Here is a 14,738-nt window from a genome sequence, read left to right as displayed (position 1 = left end):
GGGGGGGGTGCGTAAAGAAGAGGGGGATGGGAAAGCAGGGTTGGGAATAAAAAGAAACTTCTTAGGGAAAAGGATTCATTTTTATACTTCCTGGGTATCTGAAGTTAATAGATTGGTTAATGGATTGGTTCCAAACCTAGTCTTTGCACTCTGACCTGGGTTCCAACCTGCCTTTTAATAGCTGTGTGAACTTGGGCAAGTCAGTTAACGTCTCTGAGCCTCAGTTTGTCCCATCTGAAAAACGGGGCTGATGATGGTTCCTATCCCATAAGGTATTGCTGATCAGTGTATGGGGTGATGGAAGGGAAGCCCTTGGCATTGTGCCCATCACACAGTGGGCTCTCACAGAACACCAGCTGTTGTCAGTAATCATGCTATTGTTATTAGTACAAATCCTTACAACCAACCAGAGGGAGGAAATAGTATTCCCATTCCAAGATAAGAAACAGAGACTATAGCCCTTCTGTAACAGGCAAACCCCTCTCCTTCTGCCACCCATTACCCTATCGCAAGGCTCACCTCCTCTAAAAGAAGCCTCCCGGGCCAGCTGGACCTCAGTCATCAGCTGCTTCATCCCCTGAGAACCAGCATCACCCTGTCCCTCTCTGACAACCACGACCTCACCCTGGTGTCGTCGCCATGTGCAAAAGCACACGTCTGTATCCCTGCACTGGACTAGGGGGGTGGGGATCTCAAGGGATTCCCCAAGTGTAGCTACAAGCCCTAGCACAGAACCAGCAAGTGAGACACACAGTAAATCCCGGGTCATTGAACGTCGCTGTTCCACTGTGATTTTTCCGTGTCATCAGTTCATAGTTATTATCTACATGGATTACTATGGACAAGTTCTTAACAGTGGCACAGAGTCAGGGCTTAATATCTCTATGATGCCATTTTATAGCTAAATAATGCTAAATAAAGAACGTGACGCTGCACTACAGCTGCATTAACACTGTGTCGTCATTGTCGTTGGTTTTGCTCTCCCTCTGCATCTCTGAAAGGTAAGGATGGATCTTCCAGACTATCAAATCCACGGTTCTTTTCTATTTCCCCAGAGCCTTGCTCAGTTTCAGGCACATATTAAGCTCCTTATTGAGTCTTGCCTCCACAATGTGAAGACAGATAACAAGATGGAAAACACGGAACAAAACAGGGTGGGGCTTTTGCTTCCTCCTGGTAGCTGATTGGCTTGTTTCTTTAAGCAACTTTGCCATGATGGCTCACCATAAACGAAGAGAAATCTGAAAGTCATGCATTTTTCCCCCGATGGAAATGAGCAAAAGCTCACCAACTTGGAGGGCAAAAGTCCATGAGCTAGCCGGAAACCACCACTGCCTAATAACAGCTGACCAACACTTTAGGAGCCCAGCAGCATACGAAAGGTCTGGCTTCCCCTCCCACACCCCCCAAAAAAGGCCAACATGTGTTGAGGGGGTGGAGAGGGAAGGGGAAAAGGAAAAGAGCAGTTAACATTTAGGAAATGATTAGTTTTCCAGGGACACGCAGCCTATCACGGAAGCATGCAGGGGGCTGAAGAAGCAACTCAGAACAGCATTATGTGCAAACAGTTCTAAGAGAAAAACTGTTAATGCCGTCTATGCGGGAGGCACTCTATTGCAGCACCCAAGTCAATAAGGGTTTAAGCAGGGAGCATCCACCAAGCCCTGCCAGCTCCCTGCAAGGTGCTGGGGGCACAGAAAAGCACGTCATGTCTGGAAGAGCTTGTGCAATGGGACAGGGAGAGCCATAAGCAGGGGCTGCAAACTGCTGGCCCCAGGGGCCTCGTCAGGCCCACACGTGTTTTGTTTGGCCTGTGAGCCTTCTTTAAAAATCTGAATTGAAACATTTGAAAATCAGGAGAATTTTCATTAAAAAACAGAATGATACCCAGCTTCTCTTTCAAAAGTAGAAGGTCTGGCAGCCGTGAATCTCCTTTCCGGCCTGGGGAAATGGGGAGGCGGAGAGGGGGAGCTGGAATCAAAGAGCAGCCGCCTCTGGTCCAGAGAGGGGACCAGTTGTCGGCCAGTCCACACCCTTCCTACTGTGTTCTATCGGGTTCACCTGGTGCATTTATATCATCTGCTCGTCTTCCTAAGCAACTGAGTTTGCAAGCCCTGTTGGGAATCCATGGCCACAACACAACAGGATGTGAGTTGTGACAGCTCAGGGTGCATGGAGGGGATGAAGGAATGTCTCCTGAAGGAGGTGACCCCTAGGCTGAGTCATAAAGCATCAACAGGAGTTAATTAGAAGAGGAAGTGGGAAAGGAATTGAAATCTGTCCCATCTCCCCAGCTGGGTGAGACGTGACTGTCACAAGTGAATCTGCAGGCACCTACCCTCTCCAAAGAATAGCGCCATTCCAAACCTTCATTATTCAAAACCGACATTCACCAGCTGCCTCTAATCAGACCAGCCTTCCTTCTGATCCAAGCAGAGGCATCCATCTGGCAGAAAGCACTCAGCCTGGAGGGTTGGTGAGGGCTGGGTCCTTATCCCAGATACACATCACGGGGTTCACATCACTCAGCAGTTCAATCAATACTCATGAGGGTCTATTCTACAGCAGGTACTCGAACTAATAATGGGAAGCCATAAAAGCTTTTAAGTCGTTGAGTCTCAGGATCTAGTTTGCCCTTTTAAAAGCCAGGCGTGGGAGCAGGGAGACAGCTGGGGCCGGTAGTGGATGCTCTCCAGAGGGTGTTCTGGCGCCAGTGCTGCCGGGTCTCACTGCTGGACCAAAGGGGAAAGAGGTGCATAATCAAGGGTCAAGGGTGTCAGCAACAGCTCAGGTATAAAATGTGAAAACCGTCGTATGCTGCTGTGTAAGCCGCGGCTGCCGAGACCACCTCCACGCGTTACCATGACTGATACAGTGATCTCCCCTATCCTTTGGCACCCCTCGTTTTTTTCAAAACCCTTTGCAGAGAAAAGCGGGATAAGTATGTGGGCAGTGTCTCTAGCGGAGAAAGCACATGTGGACTGTCCAGGGAAATGACAGGCAAGAGACACTGCCTTTGGCCAACCTCGAGGCATGGCGAGAGGACAGGGGAACTCTGCACCAAGCAAAGGCCAGGGGGCAGCCCCGAGCTCCCCTTCTATTTCCAGAGCACTTCCGGGGAGGCCATCTCCTCCCAAGTGTGCTGAGGGGAGAGCGGCGCTGCAAGGCTGGTGATCCGGATGCAATGACATTGAGAAGCACAGCCGGCGGAAGAAGCCCCAGGTCTCCACCGGAGGTGTTCTCTGAGCGTCAACCCGGCCAGGACAGTCTGGCCTTAGCCTCATAGGTTGTTCTTGGACCGAATGCAACCGTCTGTTTTGTAAAAAGCGATACACCACAAGGATAGGAGTGATCTCTCTTTGAAGTCTCTCAGTGAGAAGATTGGCTAAGTGATCCCAAAGCTGCCCCTGGCCCCGGTTGGATGAATGATTACTTAAGTGGACTGTGGGATAAACCCCTACACGATAAATGCCAGAAGGGACCCCTGTTCCTACAGCTGCTCTCCCGTAAATTTCAGGGGCTTCCCACACAGATGCCCTTTTCTTTTTCCTCTTTCCTTTTGAAAAACAGGAAAAGCCAAGCATCCAACCAGAGGGTCACTGGTGTATTCTCAGCCACATTAACTATAGAATGTTCTTCAGTGACCCCAGGCCCAGGACACCGCATGTGCACAGGTCTCCCTGAAATGCCACTCTGATCTCGTCCCTGCCCCTGTTCAAAACTTCCCACAGTTCCCAACCGCCCTCGGGATAAAGTCCAAGCTCCTCACGGGGACTGGAAGGTCCTCAGCTACCTCTTCAGTCCCACCTGGATCCCTTCCAACTTTGCCCTCCAGGCAGAAGTCCTTTCTCTCCCCAAAATAAATATTGAATTTGTCCTCTTCTCCCCCTCTCCACTGCTAGAGCCAGGGTCCAGGGTCCTCATCTGGATGGCTGCCACACAGCCTCCAAACGGACCCAGCTACCACTGTCAACCATCCAATCCATTGTCTACCCAGCAAAAATGTCAATCAAACCAGGCCTCCGCCCCACTCAGCAGCCCACAGAGGCCTGGACTAGTGCTTAAGGCCTCCAAGACCAGACACCTGCCCACCCTGGACCCCGTCCAGGTCCTGTGTCTCTTACCCTTGGACATTCAATCCACTCCACCCACAGGAGTCTCTTGACATCATGAACTTCCCAAACTTTTTCCTGCCTTGGGTCCTTCATGCATGCTGTTCTCTCGGGCTAGAATACCTCCCCCTCAAACTAGTTTTTCTGTTGTTTGTTTGTTTGTTTGCTTTGGTGGCATGTGAGATCCTAGTTTCCCAACCAGGGATCGAACCCGCAGCCCCTGCAGTGGAAGCTCGGAGTCTTAACCCCTGGACCGCCAGGGAAGTCCCTTCAAACTAGTTTTTAAAAGAAATTTTTAAAACCCTGAATTTACAACCATGAACGTGTGGTCATATATACACACGGTCTGCTTTCCTTACTATATGTTTTCAAAATGCAGAAGTGATATATGTGCCTATATTCTTCTTTTATAAAACATGAAAGGTAAAGTTAAAGTAGCCTTTGACCGTCACCACCAGCCCCACCCTCTCCTCCCTCCCAGGAGGATGAGAGCGAATTTGATCTAGATCCTTCCAGTCCATTTTCTTTTAGACATTCACACCCACCTCGAAGTATCCTTCAACAACACATAACATGAGCTGTGAATTCTCAGAGGTACCGAGGCGTGGGGCTGCACGTATGTTTTGATTTCATTGCGTTCTGCCAACTGGTCTCTCAAGCAACCCCACACTCACTAGCTGAGTCAGGGGACCCCATGCCCCACACAGCCTCCTCAAGACTTGCGTCAGACTTCCTATTTTTGGCACGTTTTAAAACGTGAAAAAATGTGCCCCAGGAACAACGCAAGTGTCCTTCCACTGGAAGATGGATAACAGTGGCACATCCAGAGAACAGGACACTTCTCTGCAATCTAACCCGCCTAACGACTGACACATACAAGGTGGAAGATCTCACTTGCAGGAGAGAAACCAGTCTCAAAGAGCTACATCCTGGACGATGCCATTTATACACGAAAGGCAAAACCAAACCATGAGGTCAGGAAACAAATCTGTGATTGTTAGAAGCTGAGGGTCAGGGAGGAGGTTAACTACAAAGAAGCAGGAGGGACTTTGGCAGGGGATGGAAATGTTCTGTATCTTCATGATGATGGACATGACTATGTTACACAGCTGTGTGCATTTATCAAACCACCTAGCGGTCTGCTAAACAGGGTGGACTCTAGGGTCTACAGATCAGACCTCAGTACACCTGACTATATTAGGGACATTTGGAATCTTTCCACATGCACTGTCCATTATGCTTTCTTCTTTTCAGAACTGTTTGTTCATATCTTTTACTCACATTACTATGAGGCTGTTTGGTTTTTTTGTGGTTGACTTTGGGGAACTCTTTATTCTTTATTATTAAAGCTGTTCTTTTTTTTTTTTCTTAGTCTTTTTTTCTTTACTATACAGTCATATTTATCAATCTTCTCCTTTGTGCTTTGCTCCTTCTCTGGTTAACTTCCCCCAAATCTTCGTGTCTCACTCAAATGTAGGATTTCAGTGTGAATCCCCTCACCTCATACACACGATCTTCCACATTATTCGATTTCATATTCTTCCATATTCCTTACAGTAGTGTTACTTTTTGGTGTATGTTTGCTTGTCTCCCCACTAAGTAATAAGCTCCTTTAGAACTGGTACCATATCTGTTGTGATCACTACTGAACATCCAAGACCTTGAACAGTGCATGGCACACAACAGGCATCCCACAAATATCTGCTAAATAAATGGAAGTTAAGAAAAAGCTAATACAGGTGCATATGATGTATATGCACGTATGTCTAGCATTTAATACACACTATACTTAATTGTTCATGACATAGTGTATCATGGACAGCAACAAACATCACGCATCTCACCAGATAATAGCAAATTTGGCTTCAGTGCAAATCTCATGAGTTACAATATTTAACTAAAACTTTTAAAATAGTGAGATGCGGGGCTTCCCTGGTGGCACAGTGGTTAAGAATATGCCTGCCAGTGCAGGGGACACGGGTTCAAGCCCTGGACTGGGAAGATCCCACATGCTGCAGAACAACTAAGCCCACGTACCACAACTACTGAGCTTGCGCTCTAGAGCCACGAGCCACAACTACTGAGCCCACATGCCACAACTACTGAAGCCCGTGTGCCTAGAGCCCGTGCTCCACAACAAGAGAAGCCACCGCAATGAGAATCCCGCGCCCTGCAAAGAGGAGTAGCCCCTGCTCGCCACAACTAGAGAAAGCCCGTGTGCAGCAACGAAGACCCAACGCAGCCAGAAATAAATAAATAGTAGATGCTATGATGCAATAATCCTAGGACGGGGAGTTTATCAAAAAAATGAAACGAAAAATAGAAGATTTATATATATAAGCTATATGTAGCTCTATTATGAGCTAAGCATTGCAGAAATATCATCTACCCAATAAAAAATGACATGGACAAAAGCATATGTAATAATATTCAGGAATGCTTACAACTTAATGATAACTAAGAAAAGTCAGGACACAAACATATTGATACATACCATAATTACAACCTTTTTTTAAAAAAGCAACAGTAAAGACAAAACAGTGATTGGATTTAACTCAAGAAATAATACTTATCTTTATAGACTTTCCCCCCCAGATTTTTAGAGATAAGCTTGTATTTTTTTCATCAGAGGAGAGCTCATTCAAATCTTCCTGATTACATTTCTGTCCACCCAGGGCCATGTCAGGCACCTCCCTCCTAGACCCATCCTCTATTACATTTGTTATCCTTCTAAATGTAAACCTGGGAATTTACTCCTGGTTACAATCCCAGGGTTGGCAGGACCCATTTAAATCACTTCTGCTGGTCATTAAGTGGCCAGTGGGCCAGCAGGTGGGGCTGACCCACTGGCCACTCCTGCCTCTCCCACCTCAGCCACAGTCCCAAGGCCCAGGGTCCTCAGCTCTCTGTTCCCTGTCTGCAAGGCCCTCGCTGAGACTGGAGACCTATCTCCCACGTCCCTCCTGCTCGAGCCTTCTCAGTCACACCAGACCTAGTTGCCTGCAGCTCCATTCCCACCTGTCTTCCCTGCCTCCCAGCCGCTATGGTCAGCAGTCGCTGCGCGCAGGCTTCCTCTAGCTGCGGCGAGCGGGGGCTACTCTTTGTTGCGGTGAGCATGCTTCTCATTGTGGTGGCTTCTCTTGCTGCAGAGCATGGGCTTCAGTAGTTGTGGCACGCGGGCTCAGTAGTTGTGGCTCGTGGGCTCAGTAATTGTGGCGCATGGGCTTAGTTGCTCTGCCTCATGTGGGATCTTCCTGGACCAGGGCTCGAACCCGGGTCCCCTGCATTGGCAGGCGGAATCTTAACCACTGCGCCACCAGGGAAGTCCCCACACTGGGAGCTTCCTGAAGACAGGGATGGTTCCTTATTCCGTGCAGAATCCCCTGTGCCTGGCCCTCACCCACTCACTCTGGATTCACTGAATGCCTATCACGGCCCAGGCGCTGTCGTAGAGCTACACTGCCCAATAGAAATGGAATTTGAGCTACAGGTAATTTTAGATTTTCCAGTAACTGCATTTAAAAAAAAAAAAAAAAGGAACAGGTGAAATTAATTTTAGCGATGTATCATATTTAACCCAATATATCCAAGATACCATTTCAACATGTAATTAACGTTAACGAATTCAGTAATGAGATATTGGGTTAGCCAAAAAGTTCATTCGGGTTTTTCCTTAAGATGTTACGGAATATATATCACTTTTTTTGTGTTAAGTCTTTGAAATCCAACGTGTATCTTAGTACATCTCCATTCAGACCAGCCTCATTTCAAGTGCTCAGCGGCCACATAAAGCTAGTGGCTACCGCATTGGATAGGGCACTTTTAGATGCCTGGGGATACCACAGTGAGCAGTCCAGAAGCTCCTGTCCACCACTACCAGCCTGGACCACGCACCTGCAGCCCCTGCAGTTTGACCCGGGTGTCCTGACTTCTGGCCTAGATTTAGTCTCTTCTCAACACAGCAGCCAGATTGATCATTTTGAAAGCTAAATCAGAGCAAATCAGCTTTTTGTTTTAAACCCTTCAGTCGCTCCCCATTTTACTGTGCACAAGACAGAGTCTTTTAGAAAGGCCTGGAGACTTCACGTGCAACGCCGCTGAACACTGCTCTGGTTTCCCCTTCCACCTCTGTCCACCTTGCTCTCACCACTCCAATCCGTTCTTCATCCTGCTTCTCCCTCTCACAGGCCCACCCCTGCCCTCAGCCTCGAACCTGGCTCTTCCCTGGGCCAGGAACACCATCCTCTAAGACTAACCCCTTCACCTCCTTCAAGGCTGCTCCAGTAACAGCTTGTCAACAGAGGCTGCCCTGAAGCCGCCTTAACAGTGCAGCCCACCACAGCCCTCCAGACCCTGACTCTGCTCCACTTGTTCCCATAGAACACATTACCCTCGGATACACTGTAAATGTCCTCAGTGTATTATGTCTGCTGTTCCCAATGTCTACCTCAGCTGCAATGCAAGCACCATTCATGCAACATCTTTCTTTTTCCTTTCCGCATTCCCAGCACCTAGAACCCTGCTTGGCACAGAGTAGGCATGCAATAAGTATGTGCTGAATTGATGAAAATGAATAAATGAATGAATGAAGCCCTCAGCCCTACAGAGTTTACAATTTCAGGAGAGAAGACAGATATACGGTATATCAGGTAACGATTAGTACTGTCTCAGTTTGTTCAGGCTGCCATAACAAAATACTACAGATGGGGTAGCTTAAATGATTGAAATGTATTTCTCACAGTTCTGGAAGCTAGAAGTCCAAGACCAAGGTTCTGGCCAATCTGGTTTCTGATGAGAGCTCTCTTCCTGATTTGTAAACAACTACCTTCTTGCTGTGTTCTCACATGGCCAGAGAGAGAAGGCAAGCTCCCTGGTATTTCTTCTGATAAGGGCACTAATCACCTCACAAGGATCCCACCCTGATGACCTCACCTATCCATAATTACCTCCCAAAGGCCCCATCTCTAAATACCATCACATTGGGGGTTAATATTTCAACATATGTATTTTGGAGAAACACAAACATTCAGTCCATAACAAGTACTATGGACAACAGTGAGACTCAGGAATAGAAATGGGAGTTAGGGAGGTTGCTATTTTATGAGGCAGCCCCCAAAGGAAGGCAATAATTATAAATATAGCAACCACCACTTACATAGTCACTACCACATGGCAGCCCTGTGCTAAGCACCTTACATCTACTAATACAGTGGTGTCAGGAGTCGGTGTAGTTTTTGTCTGCGCTGCCTCTATCCATTCCCCAACTCCCTGTGGGGACCACCCTGTCCCCACTGTGTGGCTTGGATAGAATGGAAACTCTAGGAGGACAAAGATTTTTGTTTCTTTTCTTCCCTGCTGGATCTCCAGGAGCTAGAACAGTGCCTGCCACCCAGCAACTGCTCAGTAAATGAATGGCTCAACCAATCCATCTTAAACAGAGTAGCAAATGTTAGGGCCAAATTACCAGGGAAAGGGAGCCCTGAAGAATAACCAATAATAACAATCATTTTTATGTCTTCCTCAAGAGCTTACTTCCACTGTGCTAAGTGCTTTGCATCCTCCCTGGGAGGGGGAAACTATTCTCCTCTCAGCAGCAGCGAGAGCTGAAGTAACCTGCAAAAGCAGGCTGACGGCACTTCCCTGGTGGCACAGTGGTTAAGAATCCGCCTGCCAATGTCCTGCAGGGAACATGGGTTCGAGCCCTGGTCCAGGAAGATCTCACATGCCACGGAGCAACTAAGCCCGTGCGCCACAACTACTGAGCCTGCGCTCTAGAGCCCGCGAGCCACAACAGCTGAGCCTGCACGCACAACTGCTGAAGCCCACATGCCTAGAGCCCGTGCTCCTCAACAAGAGAAGCCACCGCATTGAGAAGCCTGCGCTACGCGACGAAGAGTAGCCCCGGCTTGCCGCAACTAGAGAAAGCCTGCGCGCAGCAATAAAGACCCAACGCAGCCAAAAATGAAAAAAACTTTATATATACATATAAAAGCAGGCTGACACCTGAGGGGCACCCTCTGATTCCTGTCCTTTCTGAGACCTCTCCCCATTTCTATCTCTTTCTTACATCTATTAGCCAGTATTTTGTTCAGATGCTTGCAAAGAACACTAGTGAAGTCACTGCCATTTTATGATCTATGTAACCAGAATGTTACCTTTACGCATTACAACGTATTCAGAAACCACCACTCCAAGCAGCCACAGGACGTAATAAAACCCAATAATTGTAACAGTAATAATATTAGCTAACTTTTGCTGAGCACTTACCAGGAGCCCAGGCGCTGTGCTGAACACCCGCCAGCTGTTCATCCCCTATTTCCTCCTCACAGCCACCGGTGAAGCTGGTGCTTTACCATCCCCATTTCATAGGCGAGTCAACAGGCTTACAGAGGTCAGGTAACTTGCCCCAAAGGAACCCAGGTCTCAGGCGACCCAGGTGCCTTCTGCCGCTTTCAGTCTTCCTTCCTTTCTTCCCTGTCCCTTCCCTCAGGGCAAACCCTCTGCTTCCCACCCTGTCGGGCTGTTTCACATCTAAGAAGACAATGACTGGAGACTGGGCATCGCTTGTTTCCTTGAAAATAAAGCAGTTCTTGGCAGCCACCTGATCCAACAAAGTCCCAGGGCTGAGTGAGCCACCAGATGAAGATGACTGCCAGCATCCCCCATGCCTTCCCGGCCCCCTGCTGCTCCCAAGAAATGCATGGTCCAGGAGGGAAAAGAGGCAGCTCAACAAATAACCCTGGGGCTCAGACTACCCACCAGGCACCAGCAGAACAACACCCCATACCCCTGCCTGCCCCCCTCAGAAAAAAGAGGAAGAGAAAATAAAAGAAAAACATTCCGAATTCTGGAATTTAAAAGTGACTGAGACCATTTTGGCCTCGCGTATGTGAATCTTGTGTTTATGGGCTGGCATTGTTTTCGTTTCTAATGACAGGGTTGGGAGAGGGGCCACCACAATCCTTGTATTGTTAGGGCTGCTACAGGACCAGCACCCACTCAGAAGAGAGACAGGTACTCAGATAGTTTGGGGGGCGGGGGCAGGGGATCGGGGGGAGGGTATGTGATCATTTGCAGAAAGAGCTCTGTCTCCCATCTGCTCCGAATGCTCACAGTGATTATATGCTGGTCACAAAGCCAGGCAGGACGCCTGGGTGTAGCGTTTTGCAAATGCCCGGAGATTTCACACCAAGACTGAGGCTCTGCGCAGGCTCCCCAGACCCCCGTCCAGAATTTTTCAAACACTGCAGCCCCCCTCCCATGACTTCCTGACCCCAGTGTTAGTGGAACGGGCTGGCAGCCAGAGCAGGCAGTGTCTTCACACAGGGTTTGGGGTTTCCATCTGTGCCGGGTGAGGAGGGCAGACTGGGGAACACACTTGATCCCTCCCGCTCCAGGCCGAGAAGCATCCTTGCTTGCTTTTAGTTTCACTGTCCTCTAACTTCTAGGAGTGGTTAGAGAACCAGGGAGCCAGATGGCCCAGGTCCAAATCCCAGTGGCTCTGCCACTCCTTAGCTGTGTGACCTGGCGGTGAGGGTAGGGATATTTTTAATCTCTCTGAGCTGTGGGTCCCCCATCTGCAAAACAGTGATAATAATAATAATAATACCTTATGCGATGGTTGGGAGATTAAATGAGATAACATATCTAAAGCATTTAGAACTGAGTCTGGCCCGTCATAAGAACTCCATCACTGCTAGACATTTTATCATAACTGCCTTGGTGAGGCTATAGCGAGCATGAAATGGGAAGAACATGCTTGGCCTGATATACGATTTCAATGTTACTATAGAAACTACTTCTATTATCGGGACTTCCCTGGCGGTCCAGTGGTTAAGACTCCACACTTCCACTGCAGGGGGTGCGGGTTCGATTCCTGGTGGGGAAACTAAGATCCTGCGTGCCACACGGCACGGCCAAAAAAACAAAGAAAGAAACTATTATTATTATCACTTACTATTACTGTTATTAGATCCTTAGATTACTGGGACCAGAAAAACGGAAGAGATAGAGGAAGAACCCGTCAAAGGACCCATTTTAGCAGCATTCTCCTGTAAGGCCTAGAGTTTCTGAGGTTTTCTAGGGAAGGGGTAGAAGTGACCGTCAACGGAACTCATCTACGGTCAAAATTATTCCACGTTGTTGCTCTGTTTCCATCTTGATTCAGGGTTTCCCCCCACCCCACCGCAGACACAGGGTATATAAAGGAGGAGTCCTGGCCTCTTACAGAGATTACAAACCAGCATCCGGAGTTTAAAAAAAACAAACAAAACAGGGAGAATGCCATGTCTCCAGCCAACTAGGAAAGGAAATACAAAGTAAAAAGCTTGAGCATCCAGGAAGCCATCTGACATCTAACACACAGTGAAGTGCGGCCGTTCGTTAGCAGGCCCGCGGCTACCTCGCCAAAGAATATGGACCAGCAACTCTCCCAGGTCCTCACTTCCGCAGGAAAGGGTCAACACCGCCATTGGTGTGACCAAATTCAGGGAGAATCACACAAAGAGGAATAAAGGAAGGCTGTCTTATCGTCCAGGAGGTTCTTTCGTTGAGCTTTCCGAGAAAACTGTCCATCCCGGGCAGGCGGAGGCCCTGGGACACAGACTCCCAAACCCAGCCTGCCTGCCTGCCATTTAGGAGGAAGAAAAAGAAGCTAAAAGCACAAGAGATCAACTGGATATGGACGGTGAAGAATCACCGGGTTTCAGACCAGCAATCACAGAAATCAGTTGCGGGGCTGGAGGGGGCGGGAGGGGGTGAGTTCTGATATTTCAGAGCTGAGAAGAACTCCCTCTTTCCAGTCCAGAAAAGCTCCAGCCCTGGACAGAAAGGACAAACCGGACAGCATGGGGGAGGGACGGAGAGGAGACGGAGGAAGAGAGAGGAAAAGCAACCAGAAAAAGAAACTGATTTCTTCTACTTTTCAGGGGAAGCCTGGTTTATGCAAAATTCTGCACTCAAAGTCGGCAAAGCAACAACAAGAATAAAAACCACACTTAACCAGGCAAAACAAAAACGTGATCACATAACAAATCCCCCCAGGGAGTTCACTGGGTACAGCATTACGATCGGCCCTGCACCCACGGAGCCTTTCCATCACCAGACCCATGCATGGAATTCCAGTCGGGCCCTCGTGCCAAGGCCTCAGACCACGAGGCACTCCTCACCTCCAAGATGTAACTGCTCCCAGATAGTGGAGACCAGGCCACGAGGCTCTGCCCAGCCAGAGATTCTGTGTTTGTTCTTCTGCTGCTTCCAGGAAGGTTTTTCTCCTAATAAATCTTTCAGGAAGTCCCACTCAGAGTTCAGAGGATCCATACAACCCCCTTCTCCACTGGTTAGAGCTTTAGAGAGATTCGCTGTGACCACAGGACTGTGTCAAATGAACAAGCCTCAACTTGTCGCTGCCAGTATGCAAAAGAGGCCTGCGACACCCTATGACAAGGAGCAGAGCAGATGCAGTCCCTACCTCCTCAGAGCCCCGCCCAGCCACCGCAGACAAACACACGTTTCTTCAGGGTTTTCTCCAGCAACTAAACAGCTCCAGTAGCCAGGACGCCAAGTGGTGGGGGAACGGAGGGATGAGACGGGGCTGCCAGCCTCTCTCTGGAGAACAGAAGACCAGAAAGGAAACACCACAACCTCACCCTCTTCTCCCTAAAACCCCTCACAAGGGATTTCCTCTCTTCTCCCAACTTACAGAAGGGCCTGAAATCAGGGGCTCGAGTGAACACAAGAATATTCCATGCCTGCCAACTCTCAGGAAAATTCATGGTGTATCCGCGCACCGAACACATGCAGCCTCATGGCTGCCCTTCCCGAGAGGCTACACTCCGGACCACAAACACTGGCATTAATAAGAGCACATTAGCCTAGGGAGGATAAATCTAACCAAATCAACAATCCATGCCAAAAGAATTACCATGATAGGGGTGTGAGGGCCCCGGCAAATCGGTAAGTGCAATGCAAAAGCTGAGAAAGTTTCAAGAAACAGAGTTGCTGAGTTTTCGGAAATCACCTTGTAGGGGTTAAGGGGGAGGAGACGGTCAGAGGATGGAGGTCGCATCGTATGGTTCACAGACCTCTCGGTTAGCAAAAGGGGCCTCCAGACCGTCTCTGCGGATCCAAACCCGTACCGACGGGAGGGGGTCTATATTGGGAGGTTAGATAATAACACGCTTTTCAGCAAGAGCACAAATCCAGAATTATCTCCCTGCAAGGGCCATTTGATGTCACCCTCTTCCCCTCCCCCCACCCCAAACGCCCAAACTCGCTGCCAGTCCAGAGTCTGGGGATGAGAAAAGTGCACAGTGAACACACCCACTGGCATCCGAAAGCCCCTTCCTTCCGTCCAGTTACTCACCACGCATCCCGACCCGCAAGGCCGAGGCTTCCGAGTTTCCAGAAAGGCAGAGGACAGAATTCTAACTTACTGGAAGGTGGATTCAACCGTGTCTCCGCAGGTCACCGGGGCCGCCAACAGCCTTTCCGCGTGGAAATCCACTCAGGGGGTTCCGGGCGCGTGCCGGGGCCCACCCTCGCTCGCGGCCCCTCGCTGATACTCCGGGTCCCGGCCGCCCGGAGTCCGCCCGGCCCGCGGGCCCATGTGCTCGGCGGCCGCACGCG

The 14,738-nt window shown here is 49.1% G+C and overlaps 1 long non-coding RNA gene across 3 annotated transcripts in view; it reads right to left on the bottom strand.

Moving 5' to 3' along the window:
- Positions 1–14,732, bottom strand: part of LOC112397101 (uncharacterized) — a 231,317-nt gene extending 216,585 nt beyond the window's left edge. The window contains exon 1 of one of the 3 annotated variants that reach the window (XR_003002724.1): positions 14,546–14,732. This is a non-coding gene — a long non-coding RNA (uncharacterized LOC112397101). Of the gene's footprint in view, positions 1–13,279; positions 13,462–14,475 lie in introns of those variants that run through there. The other 2 variants (XR_003002725.1, XR_003002723.1) reach the window with 2 other exon arrangements.
- Between the last annotated feature and the right edge of the window lie 6 nt (positions 14,733–14,738).

Source organism: Neophocaena asiaeorientalis, unplaced genomic scaffold (assembly GCF_003031525.2).
Source record: "Neophocaena asiaeorientalis asiaeorientalis breed wild unplaced genomic scaffold, Neophocaena_asiaeorientalis_V1.1 scaffold177, whole genome shotgun sequence".
NCBI classification, from domain to species: domain Eukaryota; kingdom Metazoa; phylum Chordata; class Mammalia; order Artiodactyla; family Phocoenidae; genus Neophocaena; species Neophocaena asiaeorientalis.
This window is presented reverse-complemented; position numbering and strand designations above follow the sequence as displayed.